This window comes from Hemiscyllium ocellatum, unplaced genomic scaffold (genome assembly GCF_020745735.1).
Source record: "Hemiscyllium ocellatum isolate sHemOce1 unplaced genomic scaffold, sHemOce1.pat.X.cur. scaffold_118_pat_ctg1, whole genome shotgun sequence".
NCBI lineage: Eukaryota > Metazoa > Chordata > Chondrichthyes > Orectolobiformes > Hemiscylliidae > Hemiscyllium > Hemiscyllium ocellatum.
In genome coordinates this window covers 1,161,794-1,172,384 of record NW_026867701.1, presented here as the reverse complement: position 1 = coordinate 1,172,384, position 10,591 = coordinate 1,161,794, and positions in this window count along the sequence as shown.

Sequence of the window (10,591 nt, the reverse complement as noted above, 5' to 3'; positions counted from 1 at the left end):
CCATTGTATGCGATCATGGCTGATCTACCGTTGGCATTAACTCCTCTTTAATGCCCACTTCTTCCCACCCTCTGCTCTCTGACAGGTCAAATATCCATCTTTCTCATCTTTAAATACTTGCAGTGATCTAACTCCCCTACGTTTTTACACCTGAAAATTTCTGACATTCACTACCCTATATAAGAAGAAAACATTCTCCACACAGATACCATCACGTATTAACATTAACAATAGTGGTTAACTGACCTGCTCAGTTAAGAGGGATTTATCCCGGTATCAAGGCAGGATGTGGCTGAAGATTTTATCCTCAGAGGCACTTAAATTCCCAGAATCATACACCCCGACTAAAATAAAAAAATACAAGCCATGGAATTTATCATCTTCTCAGTGTCTGTGTACAACATAACGCGTGATTGTCCATCACCATCAAGTTTCAGTGCAATTGTCTCTTTTTCTCTGACAGTGCTACAGATTGACCTTCACTCACTCCTCTTTTACGACCAGCCCACTGATTATTCTGGTGAAAATTCTTTACACTTTCTCTATTGCAATCAGATCATTCGTTTTAAAGGATAACAAAAATGTCCATAATACCCCAAATACAGCCTTTATAACACTCTCAGCGATGATCACAAAAATTCCTTTCCCTCACTTAATGGTCGCCGTATCTTTATTATGATGTAAAAACCCATTCCTTCGTTATGTACTGCCATCGATGTCAAATTTAAATTTTCCTTACCTCTGTATGTCAGCATCAGTAAAGCCAGCACCAGAGGTGCCTGTAGAGATGAACATCACTCTTGGGGAGAGACTCAGTCAGAAAGATTGCACTTGAAATAGGGAATGGTCACTTACCTGAATGGAAATGAAGTGTAGGAATAAGGAAAACAGACAGAGGAAGGGAGCTAACTTTACTTTTGTTCTTCCCTCATGTGAGGTGTGCAGTCCTGACAATGCCAGCATGTTATATGGATCTTGAACTGAGTGGCTGGTTCAGCTGTTCCACAGGACCATAAAGAGTAAAACACATTGTAGTGGGTTTTCACAGACTTGACTGGGGAGGTATAACCCATTGACTTTTCTGAAGGACATGAAGCAAGCAGCTGGGCTTTTTCAAAATCACAAATAACGATAGTTTCACTTCAATTACATCAATTTCCTTCATGAGATATCAACAGATTATTATTCCGTGCCACCAGATTATGTGTAAATGATTTAAGGAGCATGCAGTATTGCCTGTCTGACAGGTTCTGTGACGTGAACAAGTTAAACTTACTCAAGATCAATTATTCCGCAACTAACATGTGGTTAGAAGGGACTTAATAACGTGTGTCCAGATTTAACAAAGGCACAATTGATGGTTTATTCAGAAGATGCACTGACGCTGACGAGAAGATGAGGATATCATGAAGGTGGTATTGGACAGGATTAGTCAGTGGGGAGAATATAGAAATGTCGATCTGTGCAGGGCTAGAAGGATTAAGGAGTTTAAGAATAGTCTGTTTCATCTTCACATATTGGTGAGCAATTTCTCATGAGTAATTTGCTGGTTATAATTTGTAAGGAATTGACTATATCATTGGAGATGAAAATATTGACGTCCAGCTTTCTAAATTTTACATAATGCGAGCCGCAATTCAGCCTAACCTGGCTTTATGAACAAATAGAATGAGTTACCAGGAACACCAACTATAACGAGAATAGGACAGTAAACAGCTTGAATAACCATCAATACATCATAGGTTCGCAAAACAAATGAGATACAAGGTTGAGAAAGCCAGTAAACTCCAATCCATTGTTGGAATATAATATTCTCAGATTCTGATCCATTGTTGGAACATTTCAGCCTAATGTTCTCAGATTCTGATCTTTCCTCCCCTCTCTCTGGGTCTTCTGATCCCTGTTAGTGCTGTCGGTGATGCTCCCGCTGATACTATGGGATAACACATTGAACCGAGATCCTAATTGATAGAAGAGAAAAGCCTTGCAGTGACACATTCAGGATCCACTGAGACTGACATAAATCGCAGTCGCTGCACAAATGTCTCCAGTTAACCCATTTCAATTCAATACATTTTTACTAAAATTTAAAAAAAATGATTAAACTTTACACATTCTGGATGGGATATGTGGGGAGACTGAAGGAACAAACGTTTGGGCTGATAGATAAATCATGTGTAAGCATTCAATCTGCCTTGGATATGGAAGCAATGCCAGAGGTTTATCAGAACATAAGCATGCTTCTCTGTTTATAAATTGAAACTATGTTCTTTAACTACTGATCAGGCACTGCAATATCAGTAAAACGTTGAGAAAAGTTTTATCGTCCATGATCTGAGAAGAAAATGTCCCTAAGACTACATGCAGTTATAACAGACAACGATATGGTTATGTTAACAGAGAATTGTACCGAAGACATAATGGAGACTGCAGCTGTTTTATAATTCAGTGTAGGTAAAGCAAGGTGGTGGAAAAGGCACAGTAAGTCAGGCAACATCCGAGGAGCAAGAAAGTAGACGTTTCAGCTGGACCCTTCTTCAGGACTGGCGAGGGGAAAGGGGGCTAAGAGAAAATGGATAATGGGGTAAGACTGGGGGAAACATAAGTAATACGTGAGCGAAGGTAGGAGGTGATACTGATAGATCGGTGAGGAGTGTGGAACGGAGTGGTGGGAAGGAAGGTGGACATTAGGTCTCCTCAGGAGGGCAGATGTGAGTCCGGGCGCTGCATCTGAGATCTGGGTTGGCGAGGGGAGATTTGTAAATCAGTGAATCCAATGTTCATGCCGTGTGTTTGTTGGGTTCCGAGGCAGAAGATGAGGTGTTACTGGTAACATCCTGGTAAATCTCTTCTCAACCATCTCCAGCTTAATAATCTCTTTCCTTTAACAGAACTGCACACAGTACTTCAGAAAAGGCATTATCAATATTCTGCACAATCTCAGCATGTCTTCCCAACTTCTAACCTCAAAGGTATGACCAATGAAGTAACCTTAAACACCCTGCGCCAAAAACTTCAATGAATTATGCCTGTCCCCCTGGGTCCTTCTTTTCTACATAACTACCAAAGCCCAGCATTAATTGTGTAAGCCCTCCCCTTGTTTGGTTTATCAAAATGCAATGCCTCACATGCATCCATGTTAAATCCCATCTGCCACACCTCAGCTCAGTGAATGATATTACTGCTCCCATCACACTCCCCCTTTGGATTAAAACGACAATCCCCTCTCCAGAAGGCCTCTGGACACCAGTCTTAAGTTTCCTATAGACCCAGAGCTTGGTTTGCCTTGCGCAGTTAGAGGGAGGAGTCGGTAAGGAGAAGCTGGCAAGGAGGCAGTTGCCTTATATCAATTAATGATTTTAGGAAGAGGGGAGCCACACGCTAGAGATTTGAAATAGTGACTGGTGTTTTGGGCCCAGAATTGTGCTCGTTCCTCGTTTCTAGTGTTCAGTATTGATATCTACTCGAGATCCTTCATAGTGCAGAGTATGTTTGCAGGATTTCTTTCCCTAATATAGCAGACTGCTGGTAATAGCTACTTAAACCAGAAATTATAGCCAAGTAATTGAAGATGTTCATTGGTTGTCTCAATGGCACAGCGAATGCACTCAAAATCCTTTAGTTGAGGGTAATAACTTGTTTTATTTTTCAATTATAAATGTCCACTGTATAATTTGGTAATGTTAACCAGAATTTAATAAATCCATACACTTTAAATATGACTCGAAATCTGGGCGTGATTTAGGCCTTGTTTAATGGATGGTGTCCACGTGTGTGAGCCAGGGCTCTTGATTCGATTCCAGTCCATGAATGTCTGATAGCGGCCCTATCTCTGGAGAAGGTGGAGTGGATTCATGTTCTGTAGAAGTGTGTCACAGCGTGTTACAACAGGCGGATGAACAAACACACAGGAGCATCATGTTGCAGCTTTAGGAGCTAATGCTGAATGACGGTAGTGTCCCTGCAACTGCGCCGAAAATTGTAGTTCCAAATCTCACAGAGCTGTTTCATAATATATCTGAACAAGTTGATTAAACTTATTTGGAATCGTGCCTTGCTGGAGAAGGAAGAGGTACGACGACTGAATTTGAGAATTTAGACCCAGGATGACTGAAAGCATAGCCAATCAATTATGAAGGGCATGGATAGTTTGAGTGGTCAAGGTTCCTTCTCCCCAAGGTAAAACCAGTAGGCATAGGTTTAAGATGTGAAGAGAAATACTTGAAAGACAATAAAGAGCAACTTTGTTTTTTGCTGCAGAGGATGGTGCTTCTATGGAATAAGCTGCCAGAGAAACTGGTGGAGGCTGGAACAATTACAGCATTTAAAGGGCAGCTGGGTGGCTTTATGATTATTGGGACATGGGCCAAATGCTGACAAATGGGAGCGGATTAATTTCAAATATTTGGATAGCATGAGCGAGTTAAGAGTCTGTTTCCCTGTTGTACATCTCTATGAATCATTGATTTAATAACTGAAGGTCTCTTTGTAATCTTCAGTGGTTCTTCATTATACAAACACTATACACTGTACACCCAAACTCGAAGTTATCCACAAATTTGCGAAATATGCCTTCTACAACTCGTATCTAAATAATTTATATAAATGACAAACAAAAGTGTACCCAACAATGTTGCCTCTCGATCATCGCTGCCAACAGGCTTCCAGTTCACAAAACAACCATCCACCACCACCCTGTCTCCTGCCATTACACAGATATACACAGAAACACACACGCAATCACACACGCATATAGAGACACCGATGCAACCATGTCTTTAAGACAAAGGTTAGATTAAAACAACGATCAAGAGTTGCAGTGAGAAGGCGGGAAAATTGTGTTGAGAAACACACCAGACAGGATCAAACTGCAAAATAGATCTTTTGGGCCAAATGGCCTAAGTCCAATTTCCAATGCTCTGTGGCCTTAAGGTGTCAGGATTATTTTCCAAGGGTACAGGAGAAGCTAAGTTTGATAAATACTTGACTGAACAGTCAATAGGACTGTGGGATACGTTTGAGGGGCTGAATGGTATATGCTTGTTCCTATTTGCTTTGTTTCTGAAAAGAGGAGGTGACTTGCTGTGAGGTTAAAACAGTTTAAAATGAAAGGGGTCTCCCATTTCCATTTGAGATAGCGTTATTCCTTTCTCCTTTGGATTGTGTGATCTGTGACGTTCTCAGACCCGGGGACAGTCAAGTCTCCCGGGGATCTTCAAGGCTGACCTTGACTGACCTTTGATGTACAGGGGAGGGAATGTTTATTGGGAGAAGACAGGAGAGGGGATGGTCAGCTACAGTCAGACCAGCCGTGATGTTTCTAAATTAAGCAACAGGCTGGAGGGTCCGAATGGCCAACTGCTGCTCCTAACTCACACGTTGTTCTGTCAATTTACCCTCAAGACTGTGACAGAGGGAGAAAATGATTCCATTCAGCTAGTCAGCATCGTGACAACGCAGCAGGAGAAGGCCATTATGCCCATCCATGGAGTTAGAAAAGAATAGAATGAAGGACTCAAGTCATTTCAGTAAATTATACAGAATAGGAGGACGCCATATAACCATCCCAGGCTGTTATGCAGGAGCAGGGGCACCCTGGATAGCTGTCAGGAAATACAGAGTAGAGATCATTATGCATTTTGTGTTTGGAAAGCTGTAACTGGTAGAATACTTCAAGGATCTATGTGAGGTCATCAAAAATTTAAATCCAAATAAATAAATTGGATGAAGGGGATGGAGCTCAGTTTGCTCATGGACCAGGATAGTCATTCAATAAGATGTTAAATGGAGACAGAGCGTCTGAAATGGGACACAGACAGCCGGAGGGCGGAGCGTCTGCGATGAGATTCAGACAGGGGAGGGGCAGAGCGTCGACAATGGGATACAGACCTGGTGAGGGCAGAGCGTCTGCAATGGGACACAGCCGAGGAGGGCAGAGCATCTGCAATGGGATAGAGACAGTGTGCGGGCAGAGAGTCTGCAATGGGTTACAGTCAGAGGAGGGCAGAACATCTGAAATGAGATACAGACAGGGGAGAGCAGAGCGCCTGCAATTAAATACAGAGAGGGGAAGGGCAGGGCGTCTGCAATGGGATACAGGCAGAGGAAGACAGAGCATCTGCAATGGAATACAGACGGGGGAGGGCCATGCGTCTGCAATGGGATGCAGACAAGTGGAGGACAGGGCATCTGCCGTGGGAGAGCGTCTGCAATGAGATATAGACATTGGAGGGCATAGGGTCTGCAATAGAGACAGGCAGTTGAGGGCAGAGCGTCTGCAATTGGATATAGATGTTGGAGGGCATAGTGTCTACAATGGGAGACAGACAGGGGAGGGCAGAGCGTCTGCAATGGAATACAGGCATTGGAGAGCACAGCGTCTGCAATGAGAGACAGACAGGGGATGGCAGACAGTCTGCAATGGGATACAGACGGGGGAGGGCAGAGAGTGTGCAATGGGATACAGACAGGAGGAGGGCAGAGCATCTGCATGAGGATACAGACGGGGGAGTCCAGCGCATCTGCAATGGCATACAGTCAGAAAACGGCTGTGAGCAAACCTTCAGTAAAAAAAGAATCAGTGCAATGGAGGCGATGGGAACTTTTTGTTTCGTGGAAAAGACAAAACAGCAGAATATTATTTAAATGCAGGGAGATTGCAGAAGTCAGTGATACAGGGGGATTTGCTTGTCTTCGTACATGAATCACATCAAATTACTCTGAATATGTTGCAAGTGATTTGGAAGAGAAATGGAATGATTCTGTTTCGTGCAAGGGGTGTTGGGTATGATCTAAGCCATGTTTTTTTGCATCAGTGCAGGGCAGTGCTGAGATCACATCTGATGTACTATGTGTAGTTATGATAGCCTAAACTGAAAAATAAAAGGTTTAGAAATGTTTCAAAGATGTTGCCCTTAACTCGTTCTTGGGATGAAGGCATTCCGTTATGAAGAATTAACAGTTCAGCCTGCGAATGAGAGATGTTTTATTGACCATATAAGACCTTGAGAAGAGTGTATTTGGTGAATAACGGATGGTTATTTCTTCTTGTGTGGGAGAATAACACTGGGGAAGTAATTTAAGAATTCGATATGTTCAAAGGAAAGGTCATTGGACCGAAAAATTGAAGTCTAATTTCTCTTCATATACGCTGTCAGACAGGCCGAGCTTTTCCAGCAATTTCTGTATTTGTTAAAGTATAAAACATTCTCATCTTAGCACAGGTATTATGAAGAAACGAAACGCTTATTTTTACATTATGCAGGCACATACTAGCACATATTCAAAACAAGTAGGGTCATTTAATGTTAATGAATTGATTATGTGTACGACAGCAGCAACAATGCTGGAATCGAGAATGTGATGGAGTCATATAGTTCGGACAATTTTCAAGGAAAGCTCACACAGCCCAGTTTAGGGTCTGATAATGTTAATGATTTAACTTACAGATGGAAAAATGTAGCCTATCTGTGAAAGAACAGTCTATTGCTCCCTTTCTGTTTCCTGTCTCTCAACACAGCAATGTGTTGGAGTGAAATTGAAAGCCTAGTCGTCTTTCCCACTCACAGAGAATTCCTGATGAGGATTCGTTAGAATTTCCCAATTCCTTGAAGCAATGCAATTCAACCAAATCCAACTGTTTCAGGAAGAAATCCCATTGTCAGAAGGTTGTACGAGCAGAATAACTTCAGAAGGAATTATTCAGGCTCGATAGTGTGGGGAACAGGCAAGAGATTCTGTGGCTGCAAATAGGAATCCAGGATGGTGTAAAGCCTCCTACGTGTCAGGGCCCAGGATGTCTCGGAGCGGCTGCAGAACGTTCTCACCAGGTCAGGGAGCAGCCAGAAGTCTTTGTGCACATGAGTAGAAATGACATGTGTAGAAATAGTGATGAGACCCTGCAGAGTGATTATATAGAGCTAGGAAAAAGGGTAGAAGACTGGACCACGACAGTGGGTAATACCTGGTTTACTTTCAGGGCTCTGTGCTAGTGAGGGTAAGAACCGAAGGATATGGCACATGAATGTGTGGCGACAGAATTGGTGCAGGGGGCAGAGATTTTTGGGTCACTGGGATCTTTGTTGGGGCAGAGGTGACCTGTTCAGGAATGGCGGGTTGTACTTGAACTGGGAGGCGACCAATATCCTGGCCGATAGGTTTGCTCGTGCTGCAAGGGCGGATTTCAACTCGATTGGCAGGGGTTGGGGAGGGGTGGGATCCTCAACAGCAAGGAGGCAAGTGCGAGGCTGGAAGGAGATACAGTAATCAGAAACAGTAAAGTGAACAGACAGGTCAGGCTGGAACACGATAGGGAGCAAGGAATGCCTGTTGGATTAAATTGCAATTGTTTCAATGCGACATGGCTGACAGATAAGACCGATGAACCCAGGGCGTGGATATGCACGTGGAACTGAGATATTAAAGCTATTACAGAAACATGGCTAAGGTAAGGACAAGATTGGCAGCCTAATGTACCAGGGTAAAGTTGCTTTATGCGGGACAGAGGTGGAGGAAGGAGGGGAGGGCGAGTTTCATTTTTGATTAAGGCGAGTATCACAGTAGTAATCAGAGATAAAATAACTGAAGGAACATCCAGTGAGGATTTGTGAGGGAGCTTAGAAATAAGAAGGGAATGGTGATATTATTTGTGTTTTTCCATAAGCCCCCAAATAGTAAACGAGAAATTAGCGGAACAAAAATATGTAGAGCGATTGGGGAGACTTGAAGGGCCAATGGGATGGCATTAGTAGGAGATTTTAATTTTCCAAACATAGTCTGGGAATGCTATAGAATTAAGGACTGAGACGGGGTGCATCTATTAAGTATGTTCAGAAAAGTTTCCTCAAGCAGTATGTAGAGGGTGCAACTAGGGAAGTGTCAAGACTTGACCTATTCTCAGAACGAGGGCAGGACAGGTGACTGTAGTGACAATGAGGGAGCACTCGGGGATTAGTGACCATAGTTATATTAATTTTTAAAAAGTTATGAAAAAGAACAAAACAGGTCCAGGTGTTCAAGTTCTAAACTGAGACAAGGCAAATTTTGATGGAATTAGACAGGAGCTTGTAGGGATTGGTTGGAGGAGTTTGTTTACAGGCGAAGGGATCTCCTGCAAGTGGGAGGCCTTTAAAAGTGAAACGTCTCGGGTTCAAGATCTATATGTTCCTGTGAGGGTAAAGGGCAAGGTTTGCAGGAAGAGGGAAGCATGGATGTCAGGAGGTCTTGAGGCTTCGACCAGCAAAAAGGAGGCGTGGCTCAGGTCCAGGCAACTGGGATCAAGGGAATCCCTGGAGGTATACAGGGGATACAGTAATATGCTGAAGAAGGATATCAGGAGGGCGAAAAGGGTGCACAAGATAGCTTTGGCTGAGAAGATTATGGTGAATCCAAAAAGGTTCATTACGTATATTAAAGTGAAAGGAATAACTAAATGAGAATATGACCCCACAAGGTCCAAAGTGGACATGCATGTCTAGAACCATAGGAGATGTGTGAGATTCTCAATGAATATTTCTCTTCTGCCTTAACCGTGGAGAAATATATGAAGATTTGGGAGGTGAACAAAAGTCGTAGTTTTATCTTGGGATGAGTCAATATCACAGGAGAAGACGTGTTGGATGCATTAGAATGTATGAAGGTTGATAAATCTCTTGCTCCTAAACAGATGCATCCAAGAACACTGCAAGAAGCTACAGAAGAAACTACAGGGAGCCCGGTTGAGATTTTTGTATCATCGGTAGCTACAGTTTAGGTTCCAGAACATTGGAGATTAGCAAATGTTGTGCCATTATTCAAGAAGTGAAGCAAAGAAAAATATGGAATCCAAAGACTAGGAAACCTAACATTTGTGGTAGCTAGGTAACTTGAGAAGTCTCTGAGGGATGAGATATACATACATTTGGAAAGATAAGGTTTGTTTAGACATAATATTTTTGACAGATTCCCTACAGTATGGAAACAGACTATTTGGCCCAACAAGACCACACCTATATTTACCACTGACGAATGCACATAACACTATGGGTAACTTAGCATGGCCAATTCACCTGTGCTTTCCATCTTTGGATGTGGAAGGAAAATGGAGCACCCAGAGGAAACACATACAAACACAGTGAGAATGTGCAAACTCCACACAGAGAGTCAACCGAAGCTGGAACCAAACCCGGATCCATGGCACTATGAGGCAGCAGTACTAGCCACTGAATCACATTGCCAACCTTGCTTTTTTCGATACAGTTCAATGACACAGGTACAAACTCTATTCTGCCCTTCAACCATGATACACGTTCCAATATCACATACCATGGATAGTTTATTATCCATGGAAAATGTCATCTTATTGTTATTTATTAGTTTGTTATTATTAATTTTAATAATTATTATTAATGGTTGTTTTTAGACTTGAAAGATTGCATGGCTTTGTGAGTGGGAGATCATGCCTCTCAAATTTGTTTGAGGTCATTGATGAAATGACCAGTAATGTTGATGAGGGTAGGGTGGTAGACATATTCTGTATAGTTTTCAGTAAGGCCTTTGACAAGGTTACCATTGATAGGCAGGTCTGGAAGATTAGAGTCGCATGGAATCCAGA